The sequence below is a fragment of the Aptenodytes forsteri genome, unplaced genomic scaffold, assembly GCF_000699145.1.
Source record: "Aptenodytes forsteri isolate BGI_AS27 unplaced genomic scaffold, ASM69914v1 Scaffold404, whole genome shotgun sequence".
Taxonomy (NCBI): domain Eukaryota; kingdom Metazoa; phylum Chordata; class Aves; order Sphenisciformes; family Spheniscidae; genus Aptenodytes; species Aptenodytes forsteri.
Window position 1 is genome coordinate 3784525 of NW_008795629.1, and position 24886 is coordinate 3809410.

The window sequence follows — 24886 nt, forward strand, 5'->3', positions numbered from 1 at the left end:
GGGGGAAATCAGAGAAAGGGAAATAAGGCTGGTGACAGTAAATTCTTCCTCAACACCTTCAGTCCTTGGGGATGAAACAAATCCCCTAAGGAAGCTGTGGAAGTCCCAAGGTCTTTTTAGGAAACTGAAAGCTGCACATGTAGGAACCAGATGACCAGTGAGTTTTCCCACCTCAGTTCCATGGAAGTTAATGCACAAAGACCTTTGTGCAAAGATTACTGCTCTTTTACTAGGGAATGGGTATGGTGCAACATAAACCACTGATCCCACCCATATCTCATCAGATGTCACCGAAGTACAGCCTGCTGCACTTGAAAACCTACCCATACCATATACATTGATATTAAATATATATACACACACACACAAGCCAATCCTGATTTGCTGTCTAAGTATCTCTAGAAGACTAACTTTGATGGCATTAAGCAGAAGGTGGCAAGTTACTTACGCACTTGCCTATTAAGGTTTGGCAATGGTGCACACACAGGATTGCACGGCATGTAACCACCCAGCACCCCACCAGAGGCACAGGGCATTCAAGCCCAGCCAAGAGATCTTCCAGCACTGGACTTCAGCCAGGACCAGTACTCTCCATTCAGAGGAGAGACTGGTACTTCATACACTGGGAGATGACTAATCCCAGTAGCTGAGTTACAGCATAGCTTTTAACACACGATGAAGAGACGTTAAGGTCATCTCGACTCTCATCTACAGCATCCCACAGTATCCCCTCCCACAGCTGACTTGTTGCTCTTTTTTCCCTCCTACTTCTTTTCTCGCTTTCTACCTTCCCCTTCAACCTTGTTTCCTTTCAGGTCTTCTCACCCCCTTCCATACCCATTTACCCTCCTCTCTCCATCCACTCCTCCGGCACCTCAAGCACCCTTCTCATCACCCACAACTCCCACCTCAGAAGTCCTTTTCTTCTAGGAATCCACTTTATTTGGATTTCTACCTCCAGCAATCACCCATGCCCTCCCTCCCCCAGCCCTCAAGTGCATATTTGTCTGCCTGGGATTGCAGACTCTTTAGGACAAGGACTGCCTTCTCCACTTGTAAAGCCCAGTATATGTTTACGGGGTGGGTAAATGATAAATAAGCAGTCTCAGCATTTCAGGGTAGCTCAGCGTGGGCTCCCTCCACCGAGCTCCCTTGGTGTTTGCCTTCCCTCCACTGCAAACTAATCTACCCGCAAGACTTTTTCTTCCTTATCTCTCAGTTACAAGGTTATCACTTAAATTTATCAGCATTCTTCAAAAAATAGTTGAGAGAGGAAGGTAAGGAAACAAAGGGCCTTTACCAGTGCTGCTCACCCATAAGCTGAAACCCTGAGATGTGGAGGAGCTCGTGGGAGCACCGCGTGCACAAGCAAGGGGAGAACATGGCCAGAAATAACTCACTGGGTTATTTCGAACCCCACATGCCTTGTTTCTATTCAGTTTTCAGTGGGTTTCTGGAGAAGCAGACACACACGGCTGTTTGCTGGGGGAGCATCTATCAAACCTACACTGACTTCCACCAGCCAAGTGTCTCTCTCCCTTTGGAAGGAGGTTGGAAAAGAGGGAAGTGGGCTGTTGAAATGGAAAGCTGGGGTAAGGAAAAAAAAAAAGTTATGAAGAAAAGATTACCCACAACACATAGGGCATCAAGAGGCGACTAAGAGGCAGCCCATGCTCCCAGGGAAAAAAAAACAACAGCGAAGGCAAAAACCCCTGTCCATATCAGGGCTGAGCCAATGCATTGAAGCAGCTGGCTGTTTGGCAACAACGCCCATGCGTGATGGGGGATTTGCATAGAGAGAGTAGCACTTCTCAGGAATCAATGTGACAAAATGCTCATTCAACCAAAAATATTTTAAAAGAAGAGGGCAAGAGTACTTGCTAGACAGTTCACAGAGTTGATGCCATCAGCTGTTCCTTATGTCATGAGAACCTGAGTTGTCTGGGGTTTCCTAACACCCAAAGTTGCTGCTCTCTGACCCCCTGCACTCCTCCACCATGTGGACTTCACCCCCTGCCTCCCCCTACACACCAGCCCCTCGCCTACACGAGGACATCGCCTCGGTCACTTTGAAACACCCACCTCCAGTGCTCTCCCAGCTTTCAGAAATTCTCCACTGGGAGCATGCTCAAAACCCACGTCCTTCTCTGTCCCTACAGTCTTAACAGCCTCTACGAGATTATCTGATGTAGCTTTCTTACACTCATACATCTCGGCAGAGAATTAGCTGATAACTAACAAAGCACTGCGGGTAGCGCGTGCGTCAGGAAGTATAAGCAATAACACTGTTATGCTACGAGAAACCTCATCCAGACCCTTAGGAAAAACTACAATTTTTGTTATTGGTTTCATCTGAACTCACCAGCTATCCTCAGACTACACAGCAAACAGGAATGCCTTCAAGTAAATAATCTGGTGGGGCGGGGGGCACTCAAACCACCCTGTGACTAAAGGAGATGGTCACCGAGTTGGCAACAAGAAAAACACAATGAAAATTAAGAACAAAAGTCGAGGACAAAACAATCGCCTAGAAAACAACAGGAGATCACGTAAGAAAAATCAAACCAACAAGCACACCTTCCTTTGCGCTGAATGCACTTTTCTGCATAGCAGCATTTCACAAAAAAGAGAGATTGAAGAGCTGGTGCTTAATGCTGCCCCTGGAGACTTGCCCAGAAGTTTTTACATTGCTCAGCACCCTGTGCATAAAAGGGCAGCAGCGGCGACACTCCTGGTGAACTCCTGCCGGCCAAGCTGTCTGGCAGGTATAGCTAAAAAAGCCATTTTTGGAAAATATTGCCTTTTTATAGCTTATCTCAGTGCAGACAGCTGCCTCATGTCTCTAGAAATAGCAGGATTTAACAGCCATGTTTGCAGGGACAGATTTTAAAGGTTCCATCTTCTAAGAAACAACCTACACATCCAGAAACAGGAGGCCAGATTTGTTTTGATACTGGAACCCCCTTCCATATGCTAAGCGTGCCCACGGATTTGCAAAAACCCTGCTCTGAAAATGGGATGTTCATTCAGCAACAGGAGACAAGTTACTTGCGTTTGCCTTCCTATAGAGTCTGTTCCCAGTGCAATCAGTGGCAAAATAGCACATGATTAGGCTGATACTGCCTTTTGCTGAAAATCGCTGGCATTTTATAAGTAAAATAGTGGTGGAGGAGAGCATTAAACACTGGAAAAACAAGACTAATAAGTTAAGTAAAAATATCCCGCAGCTACAGCTGATCAGCACCTCTCTGTTGCTCCTCCTCAGATGGAGCAAGCCAGGATCAGATCCCAAATGTTGTTATGATTCGTTTGAGGTGATAAAGACAGAGCTGTGGGCTGCGTTCCCAGATTGGTCCCATGGCTGCAAACCCCAACCCCATGAACCTGGAGGAGCCTCTTCAGCCACCTCGCCTCCATCATGTTTGTGAGTGCAACAGGGATGTTACTTTCCTAACTTTTAGCAATAAGCTTTTTAGATAAAATATGCCAAATTCCCATGGAGTTAACACTGGAAGAGCTGATGCTAAGGATGTAAATGCTCTGAATTATGCTGAATGTAACAGGGCCTTGCAAAATTTCCATGGTACCACCTTTTACTAGCAACAGTTGGACCAGTTGTCGACAGCATCTTCCTCATTATGAGATTTTAATTTATTTATTTATTTTTAAACTGAATGAAGGGGTACTAAAGACAATGACCTGCTGTGAAATGACCGAAATTCCCATGCAAACAACCCATTAGCAGTGTTCAAATGCAATTTAAATTACTAGTTGTTAAAGTGCTCCTCAATTTCATGGTAAGTTTCCAAGGAAAATTACATGCTATGTACTATTTAATTGATTGTTTTCTACTTCTTAACATCCATTTATTCCCTCCTCCTATCTTTTCCTTAATTTCAAGGGATGATAATGACTTTTCAGGGAGGAAAGGGTAACGGCTAACGGAGTTGAAGAGGGCTTTACCTGAAGAACAAGGATGTAGGAGGGAAGTGGCTGCCAAAAATGGGCAGCTCCACTGGAACTCGTCCCTGTGATATTTTCACAGTAGGGGTGTGAGACAGCACAGCACAAGGACTTCATTCCTCCCCACTGCAGGCAGCCAGGCTTTCGAAACCCGATGTTTCTTTAAAACGTAGTCATCCCCCCCCACGTCAAGCAATAAGCACAGTTAACTATTAGAAGACAGTGGTAAAGCAACAAGAGCAACTTGTTTCCTCCTCCCAGGCACGCGAATCCTTGAACCGACACGCTCACTGAAGGCAAACAAGTTTTTGTCATTTGCGAGATCTCATCCCAAATGCAAATACCCAGTTCACAGGAGCAAATTCCCTCCCCTCAAAGTTGACTGAAGAATTGGGCTGCGAGTGAGACCTCCTGCTGCTTGCAACAGCTGTTACACAAGAATGTGTATTATAAAGCTAATAACAACAGACATTTCTTAAAAGCCTGCACTCTGCTCAGATCCTAGGAAGGAGCAGTGGTACAATTAGGTAAGGTGCCATCTGGAAATTCCTGAAGTAACGATATATGTTGGGATCATGTCACACACCAGCAACATATATCAACCTTATGAAATACTCAATACGACTTGGTTTACCTTTAAGCAACTGATGCAGAAATATTTAGTGCTCAGAAAAGTATGACTTTATTAGAGTAAGAGGGATGAGTTTCACAGTACCACTCAGCACGAGGCTGCAAAGCGCCCACCTGTATGCAGGAGCTGAGCATGAACTATCACGTGGAGCCCAGAGATCTGCACTTCTCCCAAATTTGCCACACGGTGCCTCAGTTTCTACACCTGCAAACCAGGATAAAACCGCTTTCCTCAGGCTGTGGGCATGATTTAGTGTTTAAGGGCTCTGAAAGCTTTGCCTACAGAAATGCAAAGTATCAGATGTGTAGAACCATCTAGGCTCGTAATCTTGTCTGCCTTCATCCCTTCCATGCCCACGTGTGCTAGCCCCATGCTATCTGGGGCAGCTTACCTGCTGTGGGGCACGTACACACAGCCCTTAGTGCACACTAAATCCCCTCGCAGCACCCAAGTCACACAGTGACGGTGTCACCATTTCGCCACGTCCTGTGCAGTGCCAGCCCTGGATCAATCGGTGCAACAGCCGGGATGAAGGATGGGCTGCAAACCAATCCTCCTTACACGGGAGCTAAAGCAAATCCTCTGCATTTAATACATCATTAGAAGTGATTGAGAGAAGCTTAAGAAAGGCAGGCATGGAGCTCTCTGAGCACGCTCGAGGTCCAGCGTCATGGAAGGTTTCTGAGAGTCGAGCGTTTACAGGGTGCCAGGCTGCAGGAGGAAAAATCTTTAGACAGCTGTATTAATTTACAGGTCACCCCTTAATGGCTCTGTTCCTGGAGCAGAAGAAAATCTGCTGTGGATCCTGGTTAGCATCAGTGATCACTGCATCTGCCCAGCTCCTGGAGAAATACCAGAGAGCCCTGGCAGCCTGCGGTCCCAGCCGTGAGCATCCTCCGTCCTCCAGAGCTCCCCCAGCCCTGCCCAGCACCCATCAGGGGGACACAGGCAGCACTTGGGGAGCTCATCCTTCACAGACCATCCAGCTCTCAAGTCACATCCTTGCGGTGATGAGATGTTGCCCAGAGAAGGATCGGCACGTGAAGATTAACAGCCCCAGTGTGCTTCCCCCGGCGTGTCAGAATAGCACTGCCCTGAACTTCGGGTTATGGCACGCAGGCACTGCTCGTCCTTGTCTTCCAACAAGCAGCCTGTCCTGGCAAGCGGGAAAGGAGGGGAAACTGCGAGGGGAACAGAACATCATCATTTCCAGTCCTGCCATGCTGTCCCCGAAACATCAAGCTTGGCCACAAGCAGCTGGCAAAGCCTGGATGCACCACATCCAAGTGCCACCAGAAGCAGGGGCTGATCCAGGACACGACCGAGCGGGGGAAGCACTGCGTGGGGAGGAGGCATCGCCCGTTGCGCAGGGCCACGCGTGCAAAGGCAAAGCACAGCGCACGAAGAGCGACACAGACCACCAGCTTGCTGCCCTCCACGGCTTTGCACCACCACGCATGACAGAGGATGGGTGGCTCCTTGGCGAGTTGATGGGCTGAGGCTTCACATGCTGCAACAGCTCCATACGCCTCCCCGGTGCCCTGTTTTCCAACCCATCACCTACACTGTCTGTTCAGGCCGTACACTCTTTAGGACATCAGTTCTTTTCTTTGCACTGGTACCAAGCCCAGCCCAGCGGGGCCCTGACCCCAAAAGCTACAGTAATTCAAGTAGCTTGTTGCAACAACAAGGATTAAAATGCAGCGAAAGTCTGCAAACTCCCAACACATCCCATCTGCAGGAATACGCTCCACCAGTCCCTTCATCACCTTTTGTGGCTGAGTGCTTTTCAGCTCGCCTCCCATCCTCCTGCAAACTAAGCCAAGTATCTTTCCCTGCCCAGAACAATCAAGCCAGTTTCGCACCTTGAGGACCTGCTGCAAATCTACATCTCTGGAAAACCAAACCTCCACTGAGTATTACTCCCTATTTAAAAGGGCAAAAGAAAACCAAGAGATTTAACTGTCTAACAAAGGTCTTCAATTTAAAACAGGGAGAGTATGATAACACAGGTTTGAATCAGCCTAAAAATACCAGTTAGCCAAGAAGATACAGGCATCAGCAACCAGCAGTAGGAACGATAAACCGTGTTTCACCAACGCCCCTTCCCAAGTAAAAGGACGAAGTGCAGAGCTTTCTGTCCGAGGCACGGGACTGGCTGCTACGCAACCCCCGGAGCAGCGTTAAAAGCACTCTATATGTGTTACATGCTCCAAATGACAAGAGGAATGCAGGACGGTGGATCTCCGCTCCAGATTCCCCAGCATGGTTTTAGTTGCCATGAATAAAACAGGAAGCAGAGCATCTTCCAGGTTCCCCCCACGCCCCTGACTGTCTGGATGAACTGCAGTTTCCTTTCAGGAAAGAGAAAGGAAGAGGGGGAGGAGGGAAAAGGAAAAAAAAGAAAAAAAAAAAGAAAAGAGAAGCAGCCAGCTGCAATGCCAGACAGATTAAAAACTTCACACTAAGGAAAAATAAGGAATAACAGGAAAAACCAGACACTGAACCTTCATCCAGTTACAGCAGCTAAACTTCTTCAGGTCCCTAACAAAACAGAGTTAAATATTAACATTTGAGAGAAATATATCTATACGTTACGCAGCCTCTTTAACACACACCCTTGCTTAGGAGACAGAAATCATACTTAAGCTATATTTTACTTGCTGACCACATGCATATATACTCATTTAACTCTACAGTGCTCTGCTGCCTTGCTGCATTAACCAGTGAAACTAAAAGGAAGAGCGTGACTGAATGGGAGCTGGCTTAAATTATCTTTATACCTAGGCCTGAAGAAACATTTTGCCTTTGAGACCAATCCACTAAACCAACTTTCCCTGCTACAGAAGGTTTCATTGGGTCCCTTGCTGTTGACTGGCGATCCCATGCCTGCCTCCACCAGCAACGCACACGCTTTGATGCAATCCATCTGACTAAACAAAAAAAAAAAAAATAATCCCAAGTTGCTTGCTAAAGCAGCAATGATGCACTTACCAGCATCCAGGCAAGCTCCTTCGCTAACACACTTCCCTCTCGAGCAGATCAAATTTGGAACAAGGTCCAGGAGCAAGAGAGAACTGAAAACTGACCACAACAAGCTTCCAAAACAAGAAAGGGGGGGGGGGGGGGGACTTTACGGGGGGGGGGGAACCTTACTACAGGAATTCAAATCCTGCTTCCACCAGACCCTGAGTCACCTCCCCTCCCTTGCAATAGATCAGAGCAATGGGTAAACATTTCCAAATATGGAGATCAAAACTCCAAAGGATGTCAAAAAAAAAAAAAAAATCGCCCTTCTCTCCCTGGCTTTGGCACAGGGATGACTTGCCCCTCTGGAGCCTGAGCCGAACACATCGCTGTCGCCGACCCACGCAGAGCCAGGACATGGGGCCACGTGTCACTGTCTTGACCTGCGCTTTGGTGGCTCCTGGCTCGGTGAGTGACACTGCATCCCTGTCCCCTCCCAGGGATGCATGGGGACATGCAACAGGAGCAGCTCCAGGAGCCATCGCCCCTCGCCCCCTACAGCAAACCTCCCTCTCATCCCTCAACTCATCAGCAGAAAACCTCCCAAAACTATTTTTTGGAGTGTTCTTTGAAGGCAAATAGGCAAACTGAGGCTGTGTTTATAGTGACACCAGCTCAGCACCAGAAAAAGGCAAGGCTCAACGATCAGTCCCACCAGAGAGGTCCTGCTGCCGGGTCCCACGCTGGCTGCTCACCTGGGGCAGGGAAAGATTCCCTGGCCAGCTCATCTAGCTGGTGCTTCGCAAAAACCATGTATTTGATTTTGCTTTACAAAAGGGAAAAAAACACAGCTCTGAAGAAAGGAACACGCTGCTTGGACAAGGCGAGATCTCCCTGCAGGGACAAGGAGCCCCAGGATGGCAGCACCCCTCGATCCCTGCTGGGACACACAACGCAACATCCCATAGCAGGAGGGAACAGGGGAACGCCCAGCCTCCCCACCCCTGGGAGAGGGGCTTGAGGGTCAGTGCTGAAGCCCATACAGCAAATTTAGGAGGCAGAACAGTTATACTTAGAGGGCACAACTCTCCCTGCAGAGTCTGCCTGCACACGGGAGCAATATACCCATGCCACTGCTCCCACGGGCATCGCTCTTCGGCTGCAACAGCCGACCCGCGGGCAGCAGGGAGGTAACTACGCCTGCCAGCACAGGACAACAGCTTCCTGGTAGCTGCAGCCATCGGCTCCAGGAGCAGGCAGCCTCTCAGGAATGTGCAAATCGGGGCGTTTTCAAGGGGAACAGGCCGCAGAGGCGATCCAACCAGACCAGAGTGATTCCCCAGCACCACCCACAAGATGCTATTGAATTTATAGGGAAGGAATTCCAGAGCTGACTCTGCCCATGTATGGCCAAAACAAACCGTAAAAAAGCAACATTATAGTACATCTGGCTTTCACTGGTACTGAAGCGCAGGCTTCGGGAGGAGCCGAAATCCTGCAGCGACAGAGGCTGTACAATTACCTCCACTAACTAGGCAGAGGTCAGGGGCCCGTGGCAACGCAAGTTTAGCCCCTGATATCACAGGTGACAAAAAAAAAAAAAAAACCACGTAAACCTTTGCTTTAGAAGAAAACAAAGCTTTCTGCCTTTTTGAATAAGAACCACATTTAACCTAGTGATCCATCACTACCACTGCAAAAAATAAACCTTGCAAGGCAGCACCAGCACATGGCCATTACACTGGTAGTTATAAAGGCAGCTTTAAAGAGCCAACAGTACAAGGGCCACTAAGTGGTACATGAGGGCAACGTCAATGCAATGCAGGCTGGGACTAGCTCTTGGTGGGCAGCTGATCAATTATTTTTCTAAAAACCCACTAAAACCTCCCCCAGAGCCACGCGCCCCAGCCAGCAGCCAGGTCACCAGGAACATTTTCCACAGTCAGAAATAGAGATACTCTGAGCACTGTAGTCATGGTGCTAGAAGATGCTCCAAAACCAGGCTAAGAAGGGTCAGGTAGGTGCGGGTTTTACAAACTCTGACTCAGTTTTCTAGCTCCTTGCAGAAAACAATTCCCAAGGCATTGCTTTGTGCAAGGACAAACAGCAGGATGAAGTAGGGAATAATATAAGTCAAGGAAGGGAAAAAAAAGCATGGAGGAGCAGCACCCGGAATAGCAGAAAACCCCATCCCAGGCATGCACCAGCCCTTACTGCCCTGAGCTCCCACAGCACGAACAGACCGAGGTTCTCCTTAACAGTTAAATGCCACTACCTCGCCTGCCCTGCCAGCGGAGGAAATACTAGCTGTGTCAGCTTGAGAGGCAAAGGGCTTACTGAACCGGAGAGGAATGCAGGCTGCAGTGGCACACACAGTGGGGACAGGGAAACAAAACCCAGGGGAACGCGGGCTGCTGGTGCTGCCTCTGCCTTTGCACAGGGGTCAGGCGGGGTACGTTTTATGGCTCCTGGGGTTGAAACCTGGGACTAATGGCTTTGTGACCTTAGAGGGACTCCCGTGCCAGAAAGGAATATAGCTGTTAGAGGGGCTGGGAGCTCAGGGGCCTGAGCACACAAGGACAAGCCGGTTCCCGGCTCCTGGCAGGCAGCCCAGCACTGCTTTTCAATAAGCACAAGTCATACCCATCGTACCAGGAACGAGCACGCGTCTCATCCGAGCAGCATTTGCTGATTGGAGACCCACCATGCTACTACTCCCCCAGATTGTCATTCCCCAGGACAGCATTAGGATCTCCCCTCAGTTATCCAGCTGAAATAGCATTATACCCTCTCCTTTGCTACCATGCTCACTTTAAACAGTGGTACCTAAGCATCAGCTGGCATTCAGTGTCTCTGCTTTAGAGCACCTTCCACCCCAAATGACACAGAGGAGAGAAACCAGAAGGACGGACACGTCCAACCACAGCCTAACCAGGAGCTCCCTGCTACATGGCACCACAAGTCCCTCTTCTTGCCACAGTCCTAACCCTGGAAAGTAAAAACTCGGGGGTCTGGGAATGACATCCAACCCAAGCCTCCTGCACAGCAGTACAGATCATTATCAGTCAGCCACTGGGTCAGGCGTTGCTAATTTCATTTAAATGACATTATATAAGCAGGACAACTGAGAAGATTTGATTCATAAAAATGTCTTGAAGGGGCAGAGAGCGCAATTTGCATGGCATACAGAACACAGGGACTGCTGCAGTGTCACAGGAACACAGACCACATAATGCAGACAGCAAGGACCAGGGATGCTTATATGCACACATGCACAGCTACGCACACGTATGCCTCCTCCCCCAGCATGCACAAAAGCAGACTTGGGACTTCCAAGCTGAAGTCCTGTGCAGCCAAAAGCTAGCACAAATGTTTGTGACAGTTCCATTTTGCAGGCAAAGGCAAAAACTGGGTGCAGAGGAATAAATATAGAAAGAAGTCAGGCAGGCAAAGCAGGTGCTGGCTTGTGAAACCTTGGCCAGAAAGGCTCCCCAGGAGGTTGAATCTGGTAGTTTTGCAACAGCTCCACAGAAAGACAGAACAGACAGAAAAAGAAAAAAGAGAACATGAATGCATATGCATTCTTTCATTGCCATATATAGTATATACAGACATTTGGTATATACACCCCCAAGCTCTCATATGCCACCGTATAGTATATACTATATATGCACTGCGCATCTTTGTTTCCATGTGCCTAGATTTGTACAGCATGTGTGTGTGTGTATATATATATATGTGGATTTCTCATGCGTGCATTTGTCATTACCCCCCACATCACCTATCCGTGTGTGCTGTCACACAACACACCGCTCAACAGAGAGCATCTAAAGCCTCAGCTCCATAGTCCAAGCTGACTTCTGAACACCCACAGCTTCTCTCTGCCACGGAGCCCTTCCCCACCAAAGCCTCTGGGTGCAAGCACCACCAGGGAACCACCAGTTTGTCTTGTATTTTCCAGTGATCCCACCCCGGCTCCACACTCCATTAGGAGAGAACTTGCAGAGAGCCATGAACAAGGTGCTACTGTCAGAAAAGCCACAAATCCTTCTGAGAAGTTGCCCCTCGCGCCTGTGAAACGTGTTTACGTACCGATTCTCACGCTGCACAGCCTTGCTGGTTGGATGAACTCAGAGTGGGGCTTTTGGAGACACGCAGGGCTCTGCTGGAGTCACGACTTTGGGTTTCTTTCCCAGCCCTGCGAAGAGAGAGATACCCGTGTGATGCATGCCGGATTGGCCTCCCAACAGCTCATCTCCAAAACTTGCAGTTTAACCCACACAACTTCTGCGAAATGCAGCATTTTCCTCCCCAGCTTTCCTAGGCAGAAGCCTCCATACTCCTGGACTCCTTTCGGCAGCCCCCAAAAGCAAGCATCACCACCTCAAACTGGGCCAACAAACAGCACCGGCTGACCGCCCGCCCACGCCGGTTACAAACTCAGCTTTTGGCCAACATTGCCCCTCCTCAAGCCACAGCTCCTTTATGCTCTTAATGCCCCGGGGGGGGGGGGGGGGGAAGGTGTAAAAGGAGATGTAAAATGAGGCATAAAATGAGAGAACAGGGTGAATTCATTGCTCGTCTCTATGACCTCAGGAGGCATCATTTAATTCTGTTTGAAGCTCATGGGGTTTACCAGTACCACAAGCAGAGCTACACCACCACCCAGTTCACCCCATCCTCCAGCTCAGCACAGCCTTTTCTCTGAAGAGCTCTGCCCAGTTCCCATTGGAGACTGCCTCACTCTTTAAAATGAGAGAACAGGGTGAATTCATTGCTCGTCTCTATGACCTCAGGAGGCATCATTTAATTCTGTTTGAAGCTCATGGGGTTTACCAGTACCACAAGCAGAGCTACACCACCACCCAGTTCACCCCATCCTCCAGCTCAGCACAGCCTTTTCTCTGAAGAGCTCTGCCCAGTTCCCATTGGAGACTGCCTCACTCTTTCCTGTAGCTGCAAAGCAGACACAACCCTTTCTTGAAGTGACCGACTCGGTGCCATTTTTCCCCTCTGCAGAAGATGAAGGTAGAGCAGAGGGGACAGCCAGGCCACACAACCGTCGTCTTGCGCGTGGCATTGCCAGGACAAACTGCCGGGTGCATCCCATGGAGATAGGCGGCATCTGAATCACACACTCCTTCCTGCCCCTGCCAGCCCACGGCCAGCATCACATCCCGGCCACATCCTGGTCGCCCTGACGGCCCTATCTCTGCTCGTGACAAGTGCAGGCTTGCCTTGTCATCACCGCTCAGCAGAGAAAGTTACTGCTATTTGCTGCTGTAATGATGGAAATGCACAGTTCAGGCTTGCGTTTGTTGTACCTGTGCTGCTCATGAGGGTGCATGTGAGCCCACAAGCCTACAACCAACATGCAGCAAGAGTACTGGTGGCTCACAGTCCAGGTCCCTCCTCCCTGTCACCCAGTGGGACTGCTTCCTGCCCCTGCCAGCACCCCTTGTCCCCCATGCCATGCCTGAAGCTACAGCAGCCAGGAGAGAGACAGGGCTCTCGCCTCTCCCAAACGGTGGTAGATCTCCATTGCGCCAACACCACAAGAGCATGATGAGGTCCACCCTGATCCAGGAGGCACCTTCCCAGCTCAGTCCCACAGCCCCCGCCTTGGCACCCAGCCCTGATTCCCCATAGGCCTGGGCAGGTATAAAAGTCCCCAGGACCCTCAGCGCTCCCCCTCGGGTGTGATGAGGACAAATTCAACTGGAGATCACAATGGCCCCTCCCGCTCACTGGAGGCTTGGGATGAAGATGAGTAAACTGCAGGGTTTTATTGCTGGTGAACTCAGCCAAAGAGCAATTTCTCTCCATCTATCAAGGAGGAGACAAGTACAAGCAAATATTATGGTTGTGCATGTTTACTTTTCATTTTAAAATGAAAAGTAGAGTTATATACAATTCAGGTCCTTCCCACAGGCTCCTGGCAAGATGCCTTCGGTCTTATCTGCAAAGGCAGAAGACAACAACATTCCCCTCTGGTTCCAACACCGTTTCAATTCAACCCACAACAGCACCTCTGGGAGCTCCAGGTAAAACAATATTTCTTGGGACCCAACTTGTGTTTAAAAGATCTTGGCTCGGACTTGTCTTTCACCAGGTTTAACTCAAGAAATGTTTACAAGATCAGTTATAGGACTCAGCAGACTTGGCTAGTTGAACCGCATCTGCCTGGCTTTACTTTCCACGCCAGCTGTCCCCGTCACCTTGTGACTGGGGTTCCTGCAGCGAGATGAGCAGGACCCCATGCGCCTTCCCCAAGCCACCCAGCTGAAGCCTGCTGTGAAACCACCCTCCCCAGCAGTAAGTGGGGCCCAGCATGGTCCCAGAGGGGCAGCAACCCAATGACACCCAGGCACGCACTCCCTCCTGGCCACAATTGACAGCCAGGCAGGACAGGGACAGCCTGACTGGTCACAGCAATATCCACCTGAGCCGGTCTGTCAAACTGCTCCGTGTGTGACCCCATTTCTTCAGCAGAAGGCTACAAAAATCAGTCTGGGTCTCTGAGCACAGAAATACCCAGAATACAAATGTAGAGGACAGACCCAAGGTGCCAGAAGAGCTGCACATCTGCTGCACCACAAGCCATCAAGCCATGATGCCACCACCAAATCAGACATCTTCAAGACGTGATCTCAACAAGCATTTCTCATTGGGGAGCATTTCTTGAGACTCAAGGCCCCCAAACCCCAAGATCAGCAGAGCTCCTCTCTGCAAAGTCCCTCCTCTCGGTTGCCTGTACACATCCCTCAGCAAGGAGCACCCCCAAGACCCTCGCACCAGAGAGGACTACACAGAGGATTAGCAAAGTGATGCCTTAACCAGGCCAGCTCTGCTGGGGAAGCAGGCAAGAGATACAGATCTTGAGAGACAACAAGTCCCAAAAAAGGGTCTCCCCCTCGCAGTCATGCTCATTCCCGCTTTGGTTCAGGTAGGGAAAGACAAACAAGTGCACAGTACAGACGTACCCAAATCGTTGCCATCGATTCCAGCACAAGTCTTTCCCCCACCGAAGTCCCCAGAGAAATACATGCAACGACTGTTCCTAAGGAGCCACCTCTGGGTTTCATACATCCTCCAACAACCTTTACAAGGACTATCCAGGTGCTTTTACAACAGAAATAAGTAACAACAGGCAGGTTTTTAGCTCTACAAAACTGAGGTCCTCCTAGTTCAGAGCCACAGCAACAGATGTTCAGTGGTCTGTACACAGCTAATTCTGATTTTCATCTTGCAACAAGAAATCCCAGATTTCTATCACAGTCCTGCGAGAGATAACAGCAGGAAAGTCTCTTTAGTAACACAGCTTTACGCTGTCAGGCTCCCATCTGGCATAACTCAGTACGACTCTTGTGCCTCCAGATCACCATCTACAGTGGCCAAGACTTCATGCCACTACATGTACACATCTGCATCTTCATTTTTATGCTTAGCACAATACAGACCACTTATTTTAATGCACCATTTCAATAGGCAATTTATCATTTAAAGGTACTTTAAACCAAATGCCCAAACAGCAGGAATCGGCTATCACAGTTAAAGCACTAAGTAGAGTCTAACTACTGGAACACGAATTTACCAAGAGAGCCCATCTTTCACAAAAGATTGTTTCCTTCATTTGTTTCTTCCAACTAGTTAAATTTAAGGTAAAACTCATAAAAAGCTGAGAAAGTGATCAGAAGTTAAAAAAGCCATCCCAAGCTGAACGGAAAATAAGGTGAGAGGCTGAGATCTATGAACTCTAAAATCCTTAAAGACATGATGATCAGAAACAGTCCGTTGACTCACTGTCTGATAATATTGATGCTGTATTATTGACAGTAAGAATCAACATTTCTCAAGAAAAAAAAAGAAAACTAAATTTAACACACGAGTATGGAAAGCAAGGTTTCCTGTTTGCAGACTTAAATCTAAAAGCCGTAGTTTACAATGTCTGAATTTAAGTATCAATCTTCTGGTATGGTTTGAGTTTTCTTATATTGTTCAGATTTTTCAGAAATGAACAGTTTAAAACCTCTGCAATAAGTCCAAGTTTCAGAGAAGTGCAGTCGCACTTTCAGAAAAACAGGTGTCCCTAGCATAACCTTACAGTGGTCACTTAGAAATTGAAGTAACCAGACTCCCCAACCCCTTTAAAAGAAAACCTTACCTGTGAAAATAATTTCAGCAAGTGCTAATTGCACTTCTCACATAACAGCCTGGCTGAACGGCATCTGGTTTTCTGACTGCTCAAAACTTGCATTCACTTTTAAATCTCCTTTATACTTGAAAGTCTTACCAATATTCAGAGCTTAGTTTGGGGGGGGAGGGTTATTTTTTTTTTTAATCAGTATGGCTATACTTGTAGAAGCCGAAGTGTGAACACCAGTTAAACTGTGGTAAAGCAGCCTTGCACTCAGATCCTTCGTTCCCATTCCTTGGTGGAGCAGATGGCTCAGCCTGACCGCCACAAGGAAAATTGTCATTTTAACCGTTCCAGACATCAATTTTTAAGCGCAGACAAGCTCCCAGAGAGAGTCAGCCATCAGCACAAACTGACACGGGTTCCCCTCTGTATGACTGGCAGGTGCACATACAGGTCCCCAGATGACAACCCCATTCAATCTGACCTTTTAATTTTAAATGAAAAACACTTAAAAGCCTGCCCCATTCTGACATACACATTTTTACGTCTTTCCCATGCTGTGCCAATATATTTGTTATTTGCTGGCCAAAGTCCCCAAACTCAGAAATCTCACGTTATCTCCTTCGCTGCAGAGGCCCTGATCCTCAGCCGTGCTGGCCACCACGAGCACTGAGGGAGCCGTCTGAGGTCTCCATGTCCTCACACATCGGAAAAATCAGACCACTTACATGCAAACCTCAATTCAGAGACCAACCCTGACTTAAAATTCAGCTTATATGCATGGGTAGCTTTACGCTTGAACACAACCACCCAGAGACACGGACCGATCTTGCTATCCCAGGACAGTGATGCCTGCAGGATTTGGCCCTGACTAACAGGTTTCAGTGTTTGCTTCTGTGCTTCTCGAGTTTCATTTATTAAACTGCTCGATTCAAAAGTACGCTGCTGAAGTTATCTAATAAAAGAGATCAAGCAAGATAACAAAAGCTGGAGACGTGCTTCCTCCACGCTGCTGCCAGCAGCGGCACCTGCTCAGAGAGTCATCAATACAAACAGCAACAGCTAATACACCCGGCTGCTGCCATTTGGGAGGCCAGATCCTGTGTTGGTGTAAAGTAGCAACTATGTGAATGGCAAGTTTCGATCTGCAAGGAAGCACACACCCCTCCTTTATCGTACTCGGCACGGAGCTGCTTTTAAATCTGCCGCAACCCCATGTGTCAAAATTGTCCGTAATGGGACTTATCACTTCCAACCTCCTGGTCCGGCCATCGTGCTGGAGGAAGGCTGACGCCAGCCACAGCATGGACCATCAGCTCTGATGGGGAAAATTAGCTCCCATAAAAAAGCAAACTCACCAGCAGCCCCTGCACACGGCAGGGCACAGAGCGTTAAAGCATTGCCCTGCGGGAGCACTGGCCTCATTGTGGTGGGGGTCCCCCGGGGCCAGGGGACTCTTTTTTATCTTTGCTGTCACACTCAATTTTCAGGTTTGTCCTGGGGTTCATAAAATGAGACTAAAACAAGAGGGGAAAAAAGGAGCAGGGGAGGAGGAGGAGAGACTGCTCCAGTGGCATGGCAGCACCGAAGGGATGAAATCCAGCTTGCACCAGAGGGATGGCACCCAGCTTTCCCAGATGGAGACTGCTGTATTATAACAAACGAAAAAATTATTTGGAGCAGGACAGATTTAAGCAGTGGCCGAGGAAGCTGCAAGACAGCCCTACGTACAGTACCCCGGGAGCCTCCCCACTGGCTCTCAGCTGGAGCCACTGGGCAACAGTTGGGGACCAACCCGTCAGCAGGACCAGCCATGTTTCACCCCTGTTATTTCAAATGCATGAGGACAGCTAGAAAAGAAGAGTGGCTAAGGAACGAGAGGAATCAGCATGTCTATGCCAGAAAGCCTGCGGGTCCCATGCTGGAGCGACCTTTCAGCAGCTCCCCGTCACTGCCAGCAGCGCTGCCTGTGATTTACGTGTCTGTAATTGACACCAGGATTGGACCCTGTATTTTCAAGCACAGACTACCGGCCTCATGCTGTTCACACTCCCTCAGTCTACTGGAAGCGGAAGATTTTCAAAACTGCCTTTTTTTTTATTTTTTTATTTTTTATTTTTCCCCCACAGTTTGCTGTCTGCATTTCACTAAGCCTGGTTGGAGAGACCTCGAGCAAGAGGGGGGCAGTTTCACTTTCTCACTCGAATGCACCCCAGCTTCTTGATCAAAGAAGGATAATTGATTTTGCTTTCAAGTAGTCATGCAGTATCAGAGCACCACAGAGCCTGGCTTTCAAATAAACGGTAATGTTTTGCAATTCAAAACCAAAAAAATGTCATTTCCCCCCCCCCCCCCCCTCACCCCCACCACAACCCTCCCCTTCCCCCCCCAGAATGCTGCCCTAATACGCCTCCCACATCTTAAGATGCTTGGTCAAGAAAAACAGACCAACAGTGACCAAGAGCACAAGGGAGCAGAGAAGTGCTGTGCCCCAAGGCACGGGGGTCAGGAAGGCACCTGGCTTTCCCCACTCCCAGTGCAGGGTCTTCAGCAGCCCACCTTTAGGTTGAAATCTCCTAGGGCAGAGATGGCCTTTTTGTGCACGTTTGTTCAAGTCTAAGGGTTTTATTATAAAGTTTTATTATAAAGGACAATGTTCCTTTAACTATTTTGGTTTTAAGTGGCCAAAATTTGAAGGCAAAGGTCACCTTCTCCCAGGCTTGCTCGGGTGCCACCACAATGAAACCCCTGGCACCATGGCAGGCTCTCTTATCGCTCTTCAAACCATCTGTAAATGAAACTTTGAAAACTTAGAGCCTACATGACCAGACAGTCTTGTGTTCAAGGCTTCTGTTTTATCCAGTTTTGGCCAGATCATTTGAAAATAGCAACTCCTGTGCCTGCTTGGTCAGGCTAGGTATTTTTGAAAGTGTTATAATCCATTGTGATGTTTAAAAAAGCAGTCAGACAGGACCAGTAAATCTCTCTGGTTTAGAAATGTCTGTCCCCTCCTTCCCCCCATCTCCAAGGATGACTGAGCATTAGCTATCTTCCTTCGTTTTTATACTTTAATAGCAAACTGCCCCAGTCTCAGCCTTGGAACAAATACCTTCAGATGTGATGAGCAACAAGGGGCCTCGAACACCTGTATTAAAAAAAAAAAAGAAGAGTTTCTCAGTGCAGCTGCTCCTCTTTCCAAACAGCTGGATCGAGAGGCCAAGGAAGCATATTCCTTCAAAACCAGAAAAAGCCCTGATGGGGCAGAGAGGCCCAGGTTAATGTGGAAGCGTGGCAATCAGCCAGCAGAGAATGGAGCGGCCTCACCACCAACTGCTTTTCATGAAAACATTTTTGTTTTCAACAAATGTTGTTACCATCACAAATAGAAGAATAAAAAAAAACCACCTAAACTTGTTTTGTAAAGGAAAAAAAAGAACTGAGTTGCAAGCTGATGTTTCCCGCAGAAAACTCCATTTTGAGAAAGGAAACATTTATACCAAATACAGATAAAAAATTCTGGAGTGATTCTGACAAGCCCTAATAACTGCTCTTACTACATTTCAAAACTAGGCGGGCCACAGATGCCTGTGGATGCGTCCGCCTTCTGGACAAGAAAGTGCAATTACTTCCATCATAGATGGAGACTGAGACATACAGAAAATACATTAAAAAGCTGGTTTATTTCCTAAATTACCCCAGCTTCAGCTGGAAGCCAGGCTCCTCATTGGCCCTTATCACCACAGGAATAAAAAAAAATAGCAGAGGCAGTGTTTCAGGCCATGCTTTATGCTTTTCCTCCCTGTGACGGGGAAACTCGCCTGCCACCGCAGAGCCCCCGCTCCCGGGCTGGGATGGGGAGGGACGATGGCGAGGGTGCCCTGTGCTGCCCCTCACTCCGCTGAGCCACTGGACCTTCACCGCAGACAAAGCAGCTGCCCCCCTTCTCCCCCAAAGGACACCTGAACATGATCACCACCATCCCTGGGGTGTGCAAGCCTCAGCCCAGCACTAATAACTAAAATAAGGGGCCGGAGGGGGTCTCCAGCGTACACAGCAGCACGACAATGGAAGGAAATGCAATCCTAATCCCCTGGCTCAGCAGGACTGCGCACAGGCCATCCGGCAGCATAGCTGTCAAATGCCCATCTATCTCAGCACAACGACCCGGTAATCTGCCTGCGGGAGGACACACAGCTCCATGGCTTCCCCTACATGTCAGGGAGGGACTTTCTCCCCCCCGAGGCAACAGCAGTGGGGATAGGGGACACAAGCATGCAGCCGTCATGCCGTTTGCCCAGCACCCAGCCCTATACATGCTCCCGTCCTCCCAGCTGGGGCTCAGGCTCAAGCAAAGGGAAGGCAGCAGAGCTCAGACATCCCTCCATCACCTTGTGCAGGAGAGCCAGCCGTGCAGACTTCCACGAGAATTCTGCAGATTATCCTCCCCTCAAAAGGAGCTTAATTAATTGCCTGTAAAAGGGGATTGTGATTTATCACTTAACTTCTTCCAGCACAGTAAGTGCAAGCATTGTCATGTCTTTCCTCTCCTTAAAAATTAAGGATAGCAAGTCTTTAGCCCCTGTGTGCCATTTTATCTTGACCTAGAGAAGTATATACGCTGGACTTCCGCTGCATTTCCTTTATTTTTTTGCCTAGCACCAACAGTGACTATAAAACTGCACCCCTGGACCTGTACGATTTGGTTCACCTTGACCATGTTCCTGTTTCTCGGTGGAAAGAAAGAGGCTTTTAGTTTGCAGAATGGCAGTTATCAATTAAACATCCTCAGCACCCTTACTTGGACATCATCAGTACTCACAGGGAGAGATCACACTTCTTCCCATGTACCTGATGGTTTCTCAGCACAAAGTTTTCTTGACTACTAATTCTCTGTGTTCTTTCTAAGAGTTTGCCACACAATATCCTCCAGCCTGCTGCACCTGAGCGCTGTTATTTTGGAAGAGCACATGCCTATTTGTTTGAAACATTAGCTACAGCGTGTGGGTGCGACATCACACCGAAGGTGCAAAACACTTGAGACCAAGAAAGATCTCTTCAACCTTCTTCCACCTCACTGGTGTGATTCACAGGAGCACCTAACAGCGTAACACCACCATCATACCTGTCCTCGCCTACTCCTACCCCACCATACTGAGCTTGTCAGCAGGAATTTTGTCACCAGCCCTGAAGCCAGCATTTATGTTATCAAGCCAAGTGTTTTTATTTTTTCACTTGGTGATGGAGAAAAACAGAAAGGAACTGCAGAAGCTTTTGGAGACAAAGATCTCTCCAGGACATGCCAGCTGATATTTTCAAAGACTGACTTGGCACAACATCAAGGAAGCTGGCATCCAACATGCAAGCAAGCAAGACCAGCTCCATGCCAGCCATCAGCCAAGCTCAAGGAGCGTTAGTGACTGCAGTCAAGAAGAAGGAAAGAGAGGAGGAAAGAGAAAGACAGGCTACTACTGCACCTGTCACAAGAGGTACAGCCACATGCCTGGTCACCACTCAAGAAGGAAACACAGAGAATAAAATGAGGGGGGACCTCTGTGAGCATCCGCAACATCTCAGACAACAGTGGCCATGCACAAGTCAGCACTTGCCAAGACTGACCACACAGCAGTGCGTGAGATACCACACTTGGCCTTCAGCCTAGAAACAGGAGACATGCATGGGAGGCTGCGTGGGAATAGCTGGCAAGTGAAGACTATGTCCTATCAAGCCTGCAAATCTGCACATTGCACACAGAGGCTCACAGCAACCTTGCATAAGCCATTTGCCCATAGCCACCATATATCTAGTTACAACCCTCAGAAACACAGCTGACTTGATCACCAGGGCTTTATCAGCATTCACAGAGACCAGAGAAGGTCAAGAGAGCCATCATCTGGGAACAGAGGACAAGCATAGCAACCTCAATGGGAACTTGACAGGCCAAGAATGACTGCAGTCACAGAGGACCGAGGAGAGCTCACTCACATCGCCCTCTTTTTCTGAGGCTCTCAAAGACGACAAAACCTCTGACCTTTGATTAAACCATGCTACTCTCAGAAGACGGGGCAGCTTAGGGGCTCGGGGACTCAATCAATAAGAAACTATTTATCTCAAGGTCATGGGTTCATACCCTCTTCAAGTTCTTTTTTCTTAGTCAATTAAAACAGGGGACCCGATCTGCATTAAAAAAAAAAATGTTACTAAGGGCACAGCCAGATACTGACTCGTGAAACAGGCAGATTAAGAAAATACAGCCCCTTTGCTGCTTCTTGCAAGCCCCGCAGCTGAGCACAGCTATTTTGGGAATGCTCCCCGTGCAAAGTGAACATGACCCGCTTTCGCACCCAGGGTAGCAAAGCAAAGGAGGGGATTGCAGGCGAGCAGGCATGGCTGCCATCGCCAGACCCCAACAGCAAGTTGGGCACATCCCTGTAAGGAGCGTTATAGATGGAGCTGATCCTGCCCCAGCCTCTGAGCCTGGTCCTGGGAGACTTCTGCCCATCCCTGTACCACTGCTTTGAGAGGAGGTACGTTCAGCCGTTGACCGCTGCCCAGACAGCTATTTCTCCTACACCAGTTGGTGCTCAGAGGCCAAAACCCCACCACGAGGTCATGGTGGGGATAAGTAGCAAGACTGGAGACGTGCTTCTGCCTTTGCACGCACAGAGCAAACAGCATCCACTGGGCTCCAGCCCTTGCTGCCAGGGAGCCTGACCACTTTGGACTGGACATCTTCCAGCCTTCAACCCAGTGGTGACATGGGACAGCCCCTCTGATTTGCACTGAAGGAGCACAAACACTTCATGGACACTTAGGACCAGCTGAAGGAAGGAGACCCTCTGTCCTCCTCCTGCTGCAGGCCCAGCTGCAATGGTGACAGATATGTGACAAACGCAGAGGTCGAGAAAACAGAGAGGAGAGAGGACACCTTCCACTACATCACCAGGCCCAGAACAATGCATGAATCAAAGTTAATGTGTATCTGAAACCACTTACTGATAGAAACCAAACTATCTAGGAACTCCAGCTGCTGCATTCAGCATTCCTGGTAGTGAGCACAGACACAGTCAAAATCTTTTTTTGTTGTTGTTGGGTTTTAGCCCATAAAAAGTCAAGATAAAAACATGCTCCTGCACACGGGGTGCTCACACTCGCCTCTGTCGCCTTTAGTGGCTTCCCACTGAGAAAACATCTTCCCCCCACCAAATGCAACTATTAGGTTTCATAAAATTTTTCGTAACTCCATACTTTTCCTGTATTTACCCTTTGGTCCAAAAGCAGAGGAAGGATTCAAGCACAAACTCCCCATGCACCAGGATGGAGCTGCTGGCCCTGCCAGGGCCCTCCCATGCATCATGGCCAGTGCAACAGTAACGCGGCAAAATGGAGGGGTTTGGAAACAAACGGGAAGCAAGCAGAGTTTTCTGCCATTCACCGAAGATGGTAATTATATTGGAGAGGACTGCATATCCTTTTGGCTTTTAATTAGTGGCAAACCAAGTCAATCTCGGTTCATATGAGTGAGAAACTATTAGGGGCTACGGATCTGCAGCCAAGGAAAACAAATCTGTACCGGTCCTTCACCCCCAGAATAACTTCTGATTGTCAAGCACAGTTACCAGGGGAATGAATAGCTTCTCCTGCAAGCTCCTCACTCAATTAAACTAATGCAGACAAAAAGGCCAGGCAGCAGCAGCCGGCAGCACGGGGCGAGTCAGATGCACACACTTGGCACACACAGAGCAACTACAGTAGGTTCAGACTGATGAGGGAGAGGAGCAACGGTCCACAGCCTCCATCGTCGCAGAAGACACCCAAGGCTTCTCCTTGAGATGCTGAATGGCAAAAACTGGCAGGGTCTGTGCCCTGAGAAGACTTCAAGAAGCTTTAATGGAGAAGATAGAAGCACACCCTGGTATCCGGAGCTGTCATCCATATTTAACAGAGACTGATAAAGATCTGCGTGAGGAAACATCTAAGAAAAGTCCTTGATTTATTAGTAATCTAATAGTAACCTATTGCTGCCTCCCCCTCCACTCAGCAGCCTTATAATTATAACTCTGCCTGAAAAATCGGGACAGCCATCAAGCCAGAGCACAAAATACAGGCCAGGAGAAACGAGTACAATCTTTGCCCCTTCTTGAGCAAGAAAGCCAAGCGTCTAAAGCATCCCAACCATCTTTCAAAGCACCCAGGAAAAAAAAAAATTAGATGCAGCAGGAGCTTGTTTTTGTTCCCAGTTGCTCTTTGCAGACCAGCTGTTGGGGCACTAATGATCCATATGAAGATGATCAATTCCTGGTTTTTTCCCCCCTTGTGCAGCTGAATTTCATTAAGAGGATGAATATGGACCTTGGAGGCTACAGTGACATATAGAGTCCTCCCTTACTCTTCACTCCTCTGTGATGTGCTACAGCTTCATTTTCTCTTTGGAAAGTTAGCCAAATAACCTTTTTTTTAGGGGAAAGCAAAGCATCAGGCAGCTTCTGGCCCATGCAACACTGAGCAAACTGCTCCTGATAAAAAAGGCTGCAAGACATTCATCATCCGAGATCTCTGAATACTCCATGCAGGCAAAGTTACTGCAGTGGAGTTCCCTGGTCCTCAGTGTGTTATCTCTGGCAGCTGGCTGGGGCTGCACTTCATGGTGGGATGGAGCAGGAACAGCCAGGACCTGAATCGCTAACTGCAGAGTCCAGAGACAACTCCAGAATAAACTGCTGCTTCAGCAACACACATCTGTATAACCTGCTTGGCTGCAGAGGCATCATGGACCTTGCAACTAAATCATATAACCTGCTTGGCCGCAGAGGCATCATGGACCTTGCAACTAAATGTTCACATTTGGTGAAAGAGAGGGAGGCAAGCAAAGGGTTCAGGCCAGCCAGGAGCATCTTCCCTTCACACACCACTGACAAGGAGGTGGGCACGTCAGCATGTGGACAAAGGCAGGCAGCAAGGAAAATCCACAGCCCCCTCCTTTCAATTGGATTTTAATAAAGTGTGAGTGTGCAAACATAGAGCTAAATCCCATTCCCCCTCAAAAACTAAAGGAAGTTGTATCTTTGATTTCAGTGGAAACACAGCCTGGCCCTTGCATAGCTGAAGGCAGGGGAAGCTGCTGTGGTCAGACCAGCCCAACGTAGCAGCAGCAGGTGCTCTGCAAAGCTGAACCCACACAGCCATGA

General features: G+C 48.5%; 1 protein-coding gene across 1 annotated transcript in view; it reads right to left on the reverse strand.

Annotated features, from left to right (window-relative positions):
* The window catches only part of LPP (LIM domain containing preferred translocation partner in lipoma), a 350330-nt gene that overhangs the window by 319304 nt on the left and 6140 nt on the right, over positions 1–24886 (reverse strand). Inside the window, exons 3-4 of the mRNA XM_019472866.1 lie at positions 11654–11759; positions 11035–11084 (exon numbers count right to left, since the gene is read on the reverse strand). The gene's annotated coding sequence lies outside the window, so the exon portion shown is untranslated. The remainder of the gene's footprint in view (positions 1–11034; positions 11085–11653; positions 11760–24886) is intronic.